General features: G+C 39.0%; 1 protein-coding gene across 3 annotated transcripts in view; it reads right to left on the reverse strand.

Annotated features, from left to right (window-relative positions):
* The window catches only part of stat5a (signal transducer and activator of transcription 5a), a 91,990-nt gene that overhangs the window by 74,690 nt on the left and 2,765 nt on the right, over positions 1-14,535 (reverse strand). The window lies entirely within an intron of this gene.

The following is a 14,535-nucleotide window of genomic DNA, read 5'->3' on the forward strand; positions in this document are numbered from 1 at the left end:
ACACACATTCACCCACTATGGACAATTTGGGAACGCTTAGTCTGCATGTCTTTGGACTGTGGGAGGAAACCAGAGTACCAGGAGAAAACCCACCAAGCACGGGGAGAACATGCAAACTCCATGCACACAGAGGCGGGAATCGACCCTGGCCGGTAATAAAACTCGGCCCCTGGAGGTGCAAGTCGACAGCACTAACCACTAAGCCACAGGCCGCCACAAGAAAGGCAGTCAAACCAAAATAAACACAGCTGTGCTTTTCCACAGTGGAATTATTTCTTACTGGGAAAGGGGATAAAGCTGGACACGGAATTAGCAACATGAATCCATATAAATTTAAGAAACAAATATTGTAAATGTCTTTTCCATTAACAAGAACAAGAGGACGGTAAAAGGCTTTTAATCTTGGAAATCAGTACAAGCAAATTTCACATCTTTATCGTGTTATGAAAGTCTATTAGGACGCTAATCTCTAGTTAGTTACCTAAAGTTGTTACCCTGGTTTTATGCACCCGATCGATTGACAAAAACCAGGCTTTCTATGACAGGGGTGCTGGAAGCAGATGATTCAGGAAGCTGAACTTTAATGTGCATTAAGGCAAGGTGTGTCAGGACTGGCACATTTAAATAGGTGGAGTTGAATTCGATTTGAATGACCAGTGCTGCGGTGAATCTCTTGTCGTGAAGTATGGCGCGTTACTGAGATGGCAGGTGATGAGTAAGGGGGTGTTGGGAAGTGTCTGCAAGTAAACATAAAGAAGCAATCTGGACACTTTTCCAAACAGGTTTTCTCAAGCCCATGCAGAGACAGTTGTGCTGGGGTCATGGGTTAAACAGCTTTGACATGTTTTGCATATTTTCATAGTTTATTTGTGAAAAAAAAAGAGCCTTGCACATTCAAGACAGGTCCTGAACTGCTAGAGCTCGGATCTACTGTGTCTCCGCCAATCAGCGGAACGGTGAACGCTGTTTGTTGTTGTTTTATTGCGCCCTTCCTGACGCAACCCTCCCATTTTATCCGGGCTTGGGACCAACACTGCATCCAGCAGTTGGGAACTGAACCCAGGCTCTCCACATGGCAGGTGAGATACCTACAACTAAGGCCCAAACACAATGCAAACTAATGCAAAAACAAACTTAAAACAACAAACCTTTAACCTCTTATTTGAGCACAGATATTTGGACGGATACCGGCACACAGCACATGTATCTCGAGTAGTGACGTAATGTTATCACTTGGTAAGCGTGCTGTGCTCTCGCCACAGTGACTATGGTTCGAGTCCTGCGTTACCACAACCACCATACCCTTAACATCATGACAACCAAAAACTCCTACTTGCATATATATATATATTTTTTTTACAAAGTATATTAGCAATACAGATTCAAATTGAGGAACAATTCAACATTACTAGACAAATAAGTAGAATTATGGTCAAAAGAAAAAAAATTTGAGCTATTACAAAAATGAAACCATCAAGCATATCTGATTAGAGGTTAATTATTTAACTAAATGATTAACTTATAATGTCAATAGGACCATGGAGGCTAACATCTTCTTTAACTAGACTGAGATTCAACAGTCCTAATGATTACTGTCTGATTTGTCTCAAGCATCTGTATTAAAAACTACCAAAATGAACGAATAACCTGTGCAACTCGTGTCGTTTATTGTTTATACGTCATGTCTAGCACAAGGCAATAATCATATTTTCCTGTTAAACTCCCGCGCCACACCCCAGTCCTGTAGGTGGCAGTACTGCATCAACCTCCCATAAATAAGAAAAGCGGTTGGCGTCACAAAATGAGAGTATAAATGAGAGTAATCCTTTGCAGAAGCAGAAACAGTGTTGTATTTTCTGTATCAATTCTGTGCCACAAACTGGTCAACAAAAAGGTCGATTCAACCCCAGGAGAATATGAACAACCAGATGCTTATCTGCCTTAGACAAACCACTGTGCCCTTTTGGCATTAGCATTACGTAGCCAAGATGTGGACTTTGCTAGCCGTCTCATTTTACAGGATACAAGTGGATAGTAAAAATTTCTTGCAAAAATTTTAGTTCTTAAGACGAAAGTCCGTACTGTATACCGCAGCTCTAGCAGAAAGTACAGGCTGCTTCTCACTCATCTTCTATACCGCTTAATCCTGTATTCAGTGTCACGGGGACCTGGAGCCTATCCCACAAGGTGGGGTACACCCTGGGCAGGATGCCAACACCCACACACCCATTCACACACTACAGGCAATTTGGGGACACCAATTAGCCTAATCTACATGTCTTTGGATTGTAGGAGGAAACCAGAGTACCCGGAGGAAACCCACCAAGCATGGGGAGAACATGCAAACTCCATGCACACAAAGACGGTAATCGAGCCTGGCTGGGAATCGAACCCGGACTCTGGAGGTGCAAGGTGACAGTGCTAATCACTATACCACCCAAGCCCAAGCTGCAAAGCGATAAAAAAAGAAATTATTGTGTTATTTCAGTGTTTATTACATATTTTAGCCATTTTAACATTTTAGTACACTGACAGTGGTGCTACCATATAACTGCTTGAAATAATTCAGATAATAAACTTTATTGCTAATGAATTTCATAAAAAAGCGCAATGCTCAAAAGTTTTATCAGAACGAAATCAACAGTCTATTTCCGATTCACATCTCTCCAAACCCAGTTTACTGATAAGCTGATTTTAATTAGATACAAGTGGATATTAAAGTGTAATTATCACATTTAGCAAACTACATGATGCCCGTTTTGAATCCTGTTTCGTGACCACTGTACAGATGTTTTGCTGAAATACAGTGGTTCCACAGCAGAGGATATATGCCTTTAGGTATATGATAATGACACCTGTGACAGTCACCAAAAGCTTATTTAATATTAAATAAAACGAGGCATAAACTCACATTAAACTAAATATAAATATTGTAAATTATGTGCGAAAATGCACATGTTCTCTAAGTTAATATTTTTACCAGACCCTGCGTCCAGCACAATCTGAATTTGCCGTTCAAGCAGTTTTTAGCCAACCATTATTTACCGGCTAACAGAAACCCTGGTATGTACAGTACGTGCATGCTAATGTGTGTGTGTGTGTGACGTTAGAGCACTTCACCACTATGATGTCTGATCAACACTTCCTCTTTCCTACAACGACTCCAAATCAGACAAGACACGTTGCCTTCAGATCCAGCTTTTAGTTAAGTAAAAAAGTGAGTAGGAGAGAAGGAAAGAGAGAGAGAGAGAGAAGTATCGAATAAAGAGTGAGACACGTAGCGTGGGACAGAAGGAGTGAAAGAATGAGGTGGAGAAAATGAGTGCACACTGTATGAGTGAGTGGATTTTAGTCAAGGTCCCTTGCAAAAGAGTTTGACACAAAACAAACATGGCTCATCTGATAAAGTGTAAACCCAGCAAACCCTGAATCTCACTCTTTCTCACACCCACACAGACACATGCACACACAGACACTTGCACAAAACAACGAAGGAGGATCAGAGGGTGAAAAGAGAGCAGTCAGTAACGAGTTAGAGAGGGGAAAAGCATGATAGATAAAGTACAAGCGTGTCATTTCCTCTGGGGAACGTTTCACAACCCTAACCCTAAACCTTAACTCTGATCTCTGCTCTTACTTTCCTGGACGTAAAGCGTTCGCGACAGACGTGATTTAATTCCTATTGAAACAGGAAGCCAGAACGACGCTCGAGAAACTCTACACAACCACCGAATCACGGTTTTATGGAATCGATGAAAACATGGATTCTCAAAGATTTCGCACCCGTCCTCAATACAGATTCTATTAATGAAGTTATCTATTAAATAATATTCGTTAAATTGCTTTAATCAGCCATATAGCTTTCAATGGCTGAGCGTAACTTGCTGCTCCTAAATATAATAACTTTAATAATGTTGTGTTTTTCACCACCATAACAACATTTTTCAAAACACACCTTCCTCCTGGCTGTGCTTGACAGACTCCCTGGGGTTCCCTGGATACAGTGTTGGGAACAATTGCCCAGTGGCAGCAGCCTCAGGCTGGGAGGCAGTGACACATCTGAGAGGTAAGTAAATTGATATCACTTACTCATGGAGAAGCTTTGGGAGCAATGCTCCAGAACTGAACAGCCCCCAAGTCCGTAAGATGAAGCTCCTCTGAAAATAAAACTTCCACCTTCTTCCAAAAGAATGAGCTTGCCTTAAACAAGAGGTGGCTTCCATCTTTTGTTGTTTGATTCCAAATCAATCCACCATTCGTCAAATGTCAAACGTTTACGTATTTCTTTAAATACAGTGGTCTCTCAGCTTACAAATTTAATTTATTGAGTTCTTCAGGCGATATTTCATATTGCAAAACACATTTTCCCATAGTAAATAATGTAAAAGCAGATAATATGTTCCATCCACTCAAGAAACATTGAAGAAAGATATGTAAATTAAGTAAAATATGTAATAAATAGACATTCCATTTATCCATCCATCCAGGAACCTTATAGTCCAACCCGTGGGACCGTGAAGCCCAATGGTGAGCAATGTATAAATAGACATTAAACTTTACTTGACCTTGATTTACGATTCCTCTTGGCACTGGCTTTAAAAGCAAACTGAAAGTGGCTCAGTTTTCCTCTTGCTGCCCTCCTTAAAAACATGTGGCGCTGCCACATAATGAAGATGCTGATCATTTTTTATATGGCGTTGCATACTTTATAATCTGTTCCCGTATGATGTTTTGCCCCATTAGTCATGTTTTGGTTCCGCATTTTCACTCCTGCAAGTCTTCCTCTCCAAATCTCAAGGGGAATCCAGGTGACGCAAGGAGGTCAGCTGACCAGGTACAGTATAAGGAGAAGCTGTGAATACGCTGAAAGGCCAATGGTCAATTGTTGTTTATACCCATACGACCGGTCGCCATTGATTCCCCCCCCAGCAATGAACAAGACTGTGAGAGCGACACAGGAGAGCGTTTTTTTACCATCATCATCATCATCGTCGTTGTGCATCATCAACATGCTCCCAGATTGGCTCATAAAGCCGGTGAGGCCGATACAACACCCCCGCAACCCCCCACACGCGCACACTCACACAGTATACAGGATTTATATACAACACAATCCATTCACATACACATCAAAATATTTTGTATAGCGTTGTAAATAGTCTGTTTTGTATAATACACATTTGCATTCGGTATAATACACATTTGCATATGGTATTTGTTTGTGTTTCTTTCATGTTCACAATAGATTTTCATAACACAGATGAGATAAAATTCCTGTTTTGATGTGTTCTTGGCTGATTAATTAATTAATACGAATGATACAAACATTCTTGGGACCCATGTCCCTATGTCTTCATAAAATCTTGCACAAAAAATGTAATTCATAAAAAAAATTTGCGTCGCTTGGCTTTTTTTTTTAAACTATTTTTCAGCTACTGGAAGTTCGTGTGACTGCCTCAGTCGCTCATGCCGATGCAAATTTCTTGCAAACTGTTTGTAATTAAGGGTAAAATTCAATGCAAGGCTGGACACTGATATGCTGAAGCACCGCTGTACTCTGTACCACAGCTCTACTAAAGAGTACAAGCCGCTTCGATCTTCTGCAAATACTCCTGTCTTATGAGAGTATCGATTCTTCTTGCTTTATTACATATTCAGTCATTTTAATATTTTAGTAGAAATTCAGTAAGAAATATTACTGCTAATTCAGACAAAAAAACTTTATTGCTAATGAACCCGAATCAAAAACTGTCAATCAACAGTCGACTTCCGATTCATATCTCTACAAACCCGAGTTTACTGATAACAAGCTGATTCGACAGAGCAAGACCCGCCCCCGGGGACGGGAAACACGTTCCCAAGAATGCTCTCAATGACTGCATGATGGATTCTGAGAAGGAACAAAGTATAAAATAATCTACTGACGTAGCAAACACTTCCATGAAAAATAAGCTTTAGAGAAATCCATTGAAATCACACAAATGAAACTCAACTTTTTATTGTGCTAAAAATGAAAGCAAGCGGTCATGCCAGTATGGGGTAATGGGGTAATACATAAGAGAATCTGTAGCGGACTCCGAAAAACATGGGCTAAGTAGAGGTGTAATAAGAAGCGGGTGATAAACTCAGATCAGAAACGATTTCCACCAGATCCCCAGATTATTTAAGCACTACAACCGATGTAACAGGACTTTCCTGGCGAATCTTCATGCATGCTGTGCAACTTTTCACGGTAGTGTTGTTACTGTAAGCGTGAAGGGTATGAAGTAAACCGAGTTCAATGCTCTGGACTTTATTTACCTAAAACCTCATGATACAGAGTGGACGAAGAAACCAATGATTCAATAATGACCAAAAACCGAAAAACCCAAAAGACTTTAAAGCTGTACATGAATTGGACTTCGTGTCCAGAATCACATGCTGTTTCCCCGTATAAACTATTTTCTTTTTCTTCCAAACTTAGCCTGATTACACACGTCCACACCCAGGACTGAATCTGGACTCGTTTAGGGTCAGGGCGTTTGTGAGCACACAACCTCACAAAATCATTGCAGCAGTTTCTCAGTAATTAAGCCTGATCACAAGGTCATAAGTTTGAGTCCTGATATGACCAAGCTGCCATCTGTCAGGCCTTGGAGTGGGGACCTTAATCCTGCCGGCTCCAGGGCATCACGGCTGACCCCGCGCTCTAACCTCGGATTACTAACAGCTCAAATATACAGAGAAAAGACTGACACTGTACTTCTATATTGTCGTTTATTATTCAGGTCTCGTAGCTTATTAGCCAACATACATGGTTTCAACCTGGACCTTCCTGGTTCAACCATCTTATTTTTACCCAGGTTCGGGACCAAGACCCACCTCAAATTCCGAGTATCGAATTTGTGACGTGACGTTAGCCGACCACACCATTAAAACTTAAATGTTTTAAACTCAAATATATGTGTTTGAGTTTATCTGTGTTTGAGTTTAACTCAAATATCGGTGTTGTAACAAAGGTATCCGCATATATACTTTGCAAGGATGGGCAAACATCACTTGTTTCGCATTATGCCTGGAGTGGAAGACTTTACTTTTACCTTGGATTAAGTAACAAGGAAATTGAACACAAGAAGTTGACTAGATTTTATTCTCATAATCATTTGAGGTTTATGTTAGAGTTTTGTTCTTAACAATTTTAAAGTTTTTTACTAGAAAATTTAGATTTTTTTTCTCTCAAAAGTTTCTCTTTTTTTTTCTCTACAATTTCGACTTACAACTTAAAAATTATGAGTTTTTAACTCTGAAATTTTCTGCCCCACCCCTTGAAACCCTTTCCCCCGCCCCCCCCCCCCCACTTTGGCCCTAATACTCCGTCGTATAATTGGCTGCGGAGCCGAGATTGACCTGAGAGTGCCAAGTGCCTCTTATCCCACCCACCACTACAGCGTGGACGGAAGTAACCGAGATTCTTGGTACCTCTGGTGAGTGAACACAAAGTAGCTAGGACAGTTAGCTTGCTTGGCTAATAAAAGCTGGATTCAAGTTGTGTGTTTAATTACTGTATACAGGGTGACCACAAAAGATGTTTTGCACACACTCATCTTTTACCATATCACTTTTAGCCTTAATTACAGAGCGGATTCACTATGGCATTGTTTCATCACATCACAACGTTATGATTTTTTTTCCGGACTTGTGTTCATTTTTAAGCTGAGATCTTTTATTGATGACATCAATCAAAGAATTAAACCAGTCCGTACAATCCACTCCAGCACATCCCAAAGACTTTCTATTAAGGGGGAATGTCAGGATGCTGGTCATACTGTAGATTCAGGTCATCAGCTGACTTCATTTTATTGCCACATAACATTGCTGTGCCTGGAGCTGACCAACTCGGACCAACACTGCCACCAAAATCCTGTACAGTGGGCACTTTGCATGATGGGTGCATCGCTTCATGTGGTTCTCTTCCAACCCTGACATGATGATCCCTAATGGTCTAATCAAAAGTTTTTAAGTATTTGCTTATTTAAATTACAAACAGTGCCCTATTGGTCAGGCGATGTGGCTAGATGTAGAAACGTTTACACTGTGGCTGCATTCATTTTCATTGGAACGCCCAAAAGAACCAACACCAGTAGCGGTTGCAACATGCCCTCAAGAGACACACGGCAAGCCACATGAACGACACAAGCGTATTGAAGCTGGCGTGAGCTAGCAGGACAGCGAATAAAGGTCACACTAGGGGTTACTGTGAGTGTTATTATTGTACCGAGCAACATTCTGCACAATCATCACGCCATTGTCGCTTATCATTTTAAATAAAGCAGGCAGTGTGTAGAAGAGGTGCGAATGTGAATGGATCTCTATGGAGACATGGTGTATTAAAGCAGAACAGATGTCATGTCATTCTGAGCCACAACAGTTCAAATGGAAGCAAAGCATATCTGATCTGTCAGACATCTGACTAAAAAAGTCTGCGCTGGCCTTCGGATAAAAAGCGTGGCGTATGTCATCATGTCGCCCAGCCCATCAATCTCTCTAAGGACTTCCATTTTAGTGCTCTCTGTCCCTCTCTCTCTGTCTCTCTCTCTCTCTCTAAGCAACAGGACTTCCTTTTGGGAAACAGATGCTCACACACACACACACACACAACCCATTTAGAACACAAATTTGCCTTCAGGTTGTGTAAACAGAAACTGGCCCTACACTGCCACACATGCAGTCCCCCCCCCCGCCCCCATCGCCTCTTTAAGGACAGTGTGTAGAGGTTAAGCCAAAGCTATAGACCATACATTATTGATATTGTGACCAATATCATGCCATAATATTTTCCTTAGAGATATCGTTTTATACCACATATCCTGTACAGGGACGCAGGAGACCTGGAGCCTACACCAGGACACTCTGGGCATTAGGCATGCACACACTCAGACACTCAATCACGCACCGCGATCAATTCGGAAATGCCAGGTAGTGTAATCTGTATGTCTTTCGACTGTGGGAGGAAACTGAGGAACCAGGAGGAAACCCACAAGCACAGGGAGAACATGCAAACTTCACATACAACATGATGGGAAGCAGCTAAATTGTCAATATATAAATTTTTATAAAAAAAGTCTATATTTCTACCTATCTATCCATTTATTTTGCGGATTATTTATATTTAGTGAATACAAATTGGACATCATAATTTTGTTTGCAATATTGTAAAAGGTTAAATGTTAATATATTTTATTACTGATTGATTGATTGATTGATTATTTATGGAATACAGGTTGGACATTGGGATTGATTGATTATTTGTTTGTTTGATTTTTTGCTTGCAAACAGATTGAAAGCTGATGATCTGATTCTTTAACTGTGTACAAACTGTATGGTTTTAAAATGTTTCAAATAAATTTATTTGTCAGTTTTATAAATTTGTAAAAAAAAAATCATGTAAATGTTTTCCAAGCATCGTAAATATTACTATTATTAATTTGTTCATTTTTCATTTCCTTTAATCATTTATTTATCTACAGTATTTGGATGTGTCTGAGTAGAATGTTACAATCTCGTACTGTTTTAAATAATTAAAAGTCTGTCCATCTATCTATCTATAAACAAACTTATAGAAGAGGATCTAGCGTTCATTTTTTTAGGGATCATAATTTTTTTTAGTTTGTAAAATCTATTCAGTAATAAGTAATTAAGTGTTAATAATAAAGTATTTAGATGTTATATAATTTTTTTTGCATGCTATTTTAAATCCAGCATGACCCAAAAAAATAAATGATTTATCTAAAATCTGCTAATGCATTCAGTGCCTCACAGAAGCGTCTTTTAATATCGTGATGTGAAAACCTCATCGTTAACTCGGCTGCGCTCGGCAGCTTGTGCAGCGCGAGTCGTCGATTAAACTCGCCGTGTTATTTTCCGGACTCGGATCAGAGGGGATTAATTGACGGCGATCACATGTGGCGATTCTCAACCTGGAAAAAACAAACTCCTAAGCTTAGCGGCTCGATGTGTCTGAGGAATAAGAGTGTAGAGCAGGAGTCTGTACACACACACACACACTCAGTTTCGGTGTGACTGTAACCCAGATATGATTGAGAACATTTCAGAGAACAGGTTTTCAGCGAGGTGTCAACCTTGACCTCTTCGTGGACAGATCCCCAGACAAATCTCACACGGTACCGAGTTCTCATTTCTCATACGACAAGCTAGAGGACCGATCAGTGCACGCTCCGAGGACGAACACAGAGCGATATGAGAGATCACGAGCCAGGGTCGCGCAGCTGTGCGCTCAGACACAACAGTCACACGTGTTGGTCAGGTTTTGAGACAAATCTCTCCGTTTTCCAACCACAAAAAAAAAAAAAAGAACCTTCAGGAGTTCTGCAAAAAAAATGTGCAGGTGTTAAACAAAGACACAGACTTTCTTCTTAACACCATCGTAACGTTTAAGCCTACTAATCCCTAGAGGCAAGGTGCAAAACCCGAGGCGTAGCCGGCTGTTCCAGGGCCTCTGGTGTCTCAACCGAGATGACAGGAAAAAATCCATGGCATGTACTTGGCCTTGTAGTGTTTCAAAAAAAAAAATTTTTTTTTTTTTGCTATTTTACTTTGACTTTAGCCTTGAAAGTAAACACAAAGCTCATGTTTCAGTGGCAGAGTTTAAATGGCAAACAGAGACAAGAAATACTGACCACAAAGACGCTCTTGCAGTACCCGCAGGTTATAAAGAAAAGAACCTGCCGAGCGACTCGTCCCGTGTGAAATGTGTAGAGTGAGAACTGGTAAATACATAGGCGCACGTGTGCCACACCATCACTGGGCTGCCCTGAAACGAGTTTGCTTAGTGTTTGTTTATCCTGTTGCTTCGACAGGACGGCTGTCTCAGTGTCATCATGTGTGGTCTACAGTTTGACACCTCTGACAATCCCACCGCGACACCGCTAATACATTATGTCTTCTCTCTCTCTCTCTTTCTCTCTCTCTTACACACACACACACACACACACACACACATACAACCACCCACACCAAATGAGAGCTAAATAAAGCAGCCTAAAAGCAATAAACACATGTCTTGGGTGCATGCCTAATTATTTTAGGTTCAGGGTTATTTTGGGTTGTTTTGATGAATGCTGACTCAACACACACACACACACACACACACAGAAATATTCAAAATGCATTTCTGAGCTGTCGATTTTACATCACGTCAGATTTCACATTAACGAACCGGTTCGTTTTTTTGCATTAAATCAGAAATTGACCCTGAATGAAAAGACTTAATTAGAAATGAAAACCAAGAATTAATCTGCACCAGATATCTTGAGTGCATTCTAGTCTTTTGAACTTTTAAAAGTACCACTTAGTATTCGAACCTAATTATATAGACAAAAAGCACATAATGGCACCAGGACTAGTTGCATGAAAGGAACTCGTATTTCCAGTCTCATGTGTTTTTTCATTTCTGAAATCGCTCCTGTCCAACGTGACCGTCGCCGTGTAACATGTGACGGCATCTATTTTCTTGCCTCTTTGACGTTTCCTCATTCGGCATGATGCCTCCAAAGTACATCATATTATCCGTATATATTAATAATCAAAAAGCACCAAATTGCCAGCTTCCGTATACTTTAGGCAGAACTCCGCATGAAATACTGTACATTGCAAATTAGAATTTTGTGATTTGAATTTCTATGTGATTAATTGTGCAGCACTACAATCGATTCATCACTAATCAATTAATTGCTGTTACAAATGTAACCAATTACAAATGTATCAACCGATGTTTGTTTTGAATCATATTTCTCTGTAGTTCACATATATTACACACCACAAGACGGCACAATGCGGTGCACAATATAGGACATTTTATTTTTTATTAGGACTGTAATTTTCTTTCGCTTTAATTGTTTAAACCTTCTTGGCTGCTATAATTTGTCTTTCATAAAAAGACCATTTTGGTCAGTATTTAAACTTCTAGCAGCACAAGCCCAACAAAATCATCATTATTTATTTATTCATTAATTATTAGTAATAGATTGTTACGGTGGTGAACCATCCCTTGAGAAAAATATGTGAACTTTGCAACCCTAGGCTGTACTGCCGAGTCCTTGAATTTGAATGTGCCGATTCATTTTCTGTTACCTGCAGCCTAAATATGTCATCAGAGAGCCCTCCAGATGTTCCAGGTGTGTATCACATGTCCACACATAATGGAGACCAATCTTTAATCATGTCAGACATTAGGTTCTCTATATGCTTAAACACTTTACAACCATATGACCTAGCAACACAACTTCAATATGATTATGATATTTTGTCCATATCTGCTGTGCAGCCAAGGCACTTCTGCACTTGTGGAACACAAACAAGCGGGTCATCAGACAAGTATGACAACTAATATATCAGTGTCTGGATTATGAATCTCTCTCTGTTAAGAGCCCCTATAGCTGTTGGGGAGAAAAGAAAAAAAAAACACTCAGCACTGCAGTCAGTAAACTGACCAAAACTGATTAAAACTGATAACCTCTCCAGTTCCCCTCTCATGTGTCTGCAGGTCATGCTCGAGAACACAGATATGTCAGAAAATTACCCAACATGTTAATCCAACCCTGTGCACGATCTCCTGGATCGGTGGGTTTTAAAGTGAGGTCTAAGATTCATATCCAGATGATCTTTGACTGGTTGTTACAGTATGCATGTGAGTCCTACTGCAAGATCAATTATGCTTTTATACATCATTTTTTATTATGTATTTTTTTTTCAAAATGATTTTAAACTAAATTTTCACATAATTAAGTGTTTTCTTGCATTCGATAACAATAAGATTTTCTAATAATAAACAAATGTTTTTTTCCCAAAGTAACTAGACGTTTCCTCATAAAAACAAAATGTTTCCATGTAGTAACAAGCCGTTTTCTCATAATAAATTCAAGTAACTAACCACTTTGTTGTAATATGGGAAGTTACCTTGTAATAACAAGATGGTTACTTACTTTCTTGTAGCAAAAAAAAAATTCTTATAAAGTATTTCCTCATAAGAACAAAATCTTTTACTTTTATTAATCGGATGTAGGATTTTTTCCTTTTTTTTTTTAACCCTAGCAATTATCTTTTTATTCCGGTAATAACAAAATGTTTTCTTGTAATATCTAACTGTTTTCTTGTAAAATCATGGTGTTTGGCAGTAACAAAATGCTTCCTTGCAGTAATGAGCTGTTTTTTTCTAGCAGCAAGATGTTTCTTGTAGTAATCAGATGGTAATTTATTTTAAAAAAAAAAAACGTTTTCTCATAATAGTTTCATAATGCTTTCTTGAAATAACGAGACATTTTGTAAGTGACATCTTCTTGTAGCAGACTTCTACTTAACTCTGAGAAGACTGGTACTAGGTCCACATGCAGCTGGAACGTTTTCTGATCACACAGTAACTCTAAATGGGCATTGAGTTTTATCATGTGAAGGGGTAAAAGATGTTATTGAAATTGTTATTGATTTCAGTTTTTAATTTGTAGTTCATGTCAATAATATTACTAGGATAGTATTCTTTAATCATATAAATATTGCTTAGCTAAAAATATAATGTCACTACATGATGCAAAAAAATACTTTCTGTTTTTGTTTCCTTTTAACTTGGATTACTATAATACTTTACTGTCTAGATCAGGGGTCGGCAACCCGCGGCTCTGGAGCCGCATGTGGCTCTTTCATCTCTCTGCTGCAGCTCCGTCTGGCTTTGGAAAATAAATAATGAGTATATAATTTAAAAGTATTATATTTTAGTTCATTATTTTTTTTTTATGTAATTCGAAATGTGAAGATTATGGTGATCTTGTGACATTAAAATAAAATGTGTTTAATTTTTTTGTCACTCAGAATATGCGTCACACCTGCTTTCATTCCGTTTTTTTTCAGGTTGACAGCTTACAGCCAGCTCCAGTACACGCGTTAAAAGAATGACGGCACTCAGAAGCAGATGGCATTTTTTCGTTTTCTGCAGGTGGATAATTTAAGTTCGGCTTTTTTTATTTCATAAATACGAGGAGGACTCAAATAGACATGGAGTATTTTATTTGAAAGTGACCTTCAACCCAGCGTCTTTTTTCCAAAGTTCAAACTGTTTTTGTTGCATGCAGAAAGATTTAATTTTCTCTGTAGCAGTTCATTGATTTCATAAATGCAACACACTATAGTGTTTTCATACATTTTTATACACCATAAAGGTAAAAAAAAAAAAGGATATATGCAGTGTTACCTTTATTTTGGATGTTAAAAGGGTTTTGTGGCTTTGCGTGTTTTCTTTTCTGTGGGAAAAATTTTCCAGAACCAGAAAAGTATATATCACCCATATCTTAGCTAGCTTATCTGGCTCCAAGTGCATTAATTTTTAAATACTACTATTGACCTATAAAGCACTAAATGATCTCATGCCACAGTACCTGAAACAACTGCTAGTATTTTATGATGTGCTGTGCCTATTTTAATCAAAAAGTGCAGGCTGTTTGTCGGTACCTCATACAATGAAAAACTACAACAGGGGTCAAAACCTTT

The sequence above is a fragment of the Clarias gariepinus genome, chromosome 16 (assembly GCF_024256425.1).
Source record: "Clarias gariepinus isolate MV-2021 ecotype Netherlands chromosome 16, CGAR_prim_01v2, whole genome shotgun sequence".
Lineage (NCBI taxonomy): Eukaryota > Metazoa > Chordata > Actinopteri > Siluriformes > Clariidae > Clarias > Clarias gariepinus.